The following is a 2,259-nucleotide window of genomic DNA, read 5'->3' as shown; positions in this document are numbered from 1 at the left end:
AAGGTGAATAGTAAAAAGAAACATGATGGTTAAGGGAGGATGGAGTATTTACTCTGTCAATATAAATGGCTTAAATTTACCTCAAAAATGGAAGTTTACAAAAAAATTGTAAAAGTTAAATATGGATAGGTCATAATATTATATTAGAACAATGGGAATAGATTTGGAAATATAATATAAAATTTATAAGAGCAACAAAATTTAAAGAAAATGTATATAAAATGTTTTATAGATGGTACATGACACCAGTAAAACTGGTAAAAATGAATCGGAACATATCAAAAAATTGTTGGAAGTGTAAATGTGTAGAAGGGACGTTTTATCATGTGTGGTGGACATGTAAAAAAATGCAAGTATATTGGAAAATGGTAAGGAATCCAATACAAGAGATCATTGGATTTACGATATTGCTGAAACCAGAGTTAATTTTGCTTAATATTACCTTAGATATGATAGATAAAGAAAATGGTGTGTATTTAGTTACTATGATATTAACTGCTGCAAGGATTTTATATATTAGATACTGGAAGGATATTAAAATTCCAATGAAAAATGAATTAATAGAGAAAATAATGAATGTGGTGGAAATGGATAGGCTTACAGAGATTTTGGATCAATAGCACAAACCGACACAGAGCAAGGGAGACCATTTTATGCTTGGTTGAAAATGAAGTTGTAGATAGGGCATTTAGATGACTATATTGTATACATGATATATTATACAGGATATGATATGACAGATAAATGATATTAAGAGGCTAAACTAGAAGAGGAACAAGATTAGAAGATATGTATCGATTGATTAGATATATTGATATGTGATTGCTTGCACCCTCCAACGGTGTGTTTCTGTGTTTGTTTTTGTGTTGTGTATTGAGTTTGTGTTATGTGTTTATATTTGCTTGTTTCCATTTTGGAAAATAATAAAAAAAATTTTTAAAAAAAAGTAGATAGTTATGAAGGATTTTGGGCTTCATCCACATTCCACTCTCTTATATGAATGTGGCTTGCTTGGCACTGTCATAACAATGCAGATGACAGTGTGACTTGAGACAGAATGTTTGCTGTTTTAAATGTATGAATTTGACAAACTGTTGATCTTTGGTACGCTAGCTAGCATCACAATGTGTTGCAGGGGAGAGGCAGCACTCTCTTTATCCTTGTCCAGAAAGAAAGCAATACTGCATCTTCTGGGAGTGGAGTGGATCAGGACTGATCAGTCAAAATCTCAAAAATGAACTCTAGAGTGGTAGCCAGTATCCTGAAGTCAGGGACTTTCACTATAATTACAGCGCAGTTATAGATGTACATAAGTCCTGTGTTCTGATGATGAGAGTTCTGCATTGCTCAGACAAAAAGGTTGGCTAGCTGGGGAACTGAGAGCATATGGTTGTATCAAGAATTTTACTTATTTGCTCATGTCCTGCTTTATCTCCCAAGAAGGCATTCAAAGTGGTAAATTGTTGCAGTATCCAACTAAATAAATTGCTGTCATCATGAGTCTAAGCATAAATGTGCAGGGATGTCTGTTTTTGTAAGGTAACTTGTGGGCATGAAACAGTGGTCTGTTTCAGTATCTGTTGTAACTGACTTACTGCTCGTACATCAGTTGATATGTTGTATCTTTAGCTCATTTATTGGCACAAAAAGCCATGGGGCTCTACTTTAAAGTTAACCAAGCTAGAATTTTTTTATCTAGCTGAGTAATAATATTGTCAATACCTTGTGCTATTGTATTGGAATTTCTGAAGATCTGGCAAGGAGGTAGGGTGTGGTGTCAGCAGTGGCCCCTTTAAGGGTAAGGCCTGGGCATTCAGCTGGGAGTGTGCTGCACAGCTGCAGCCATTTGAAGGCAATAGGGCCCTCAGGCATAAAAGCACCTGATGAAGGGAGAGTTTGGTGTGGGTAGCAATAGGAGGAAAGGAATGACTGGAGACTGGATTAATGGCTGATGGAGTACTGGAACTGCTGATGGACTGATGAGCCAGTGGACTTTAGAGACTGCTGGAACAGACTGCTGGAGACACTAAGATTGGTGTTTGGCTGCCACGCCTAAGACCTGTGGAGGACCAAGGGGCTGCTGTAGTGTCGGGAGGCTGCTGGCAGGGGAGAGGACCTCTGCAGGTGGAACAGGCTAGCTACCCTGGTTGTGGGGTCCAGCAGTGCTGCAGGACAGAACTAGGGTCATTCTTGGGGAAAGAAGGGGAGCTACGTAATTAGCTCAAAGTGGGCACAGGTTCGCCAGGCAGAACTTGGACT

Source organism: Tiliqua scincoides, chromosome 4, assembly GCF_035046505.1.
Source record: "Tiliqua scincoides isolate rTilSci1 chromosome 4, rTilSci1.hap2, whole genome shotgun sequence".
In the NCBI taxonomy this organism is placed as follows: domain Eukaryota; kingdom Metazoa; phylum Chordata; class Lepidosauria; order Squamata; family Scincidae; genus Tiliqua; species Tiliqua scincoides.
Note: the sequence above shows the minus strand (reverse complement) of the source record.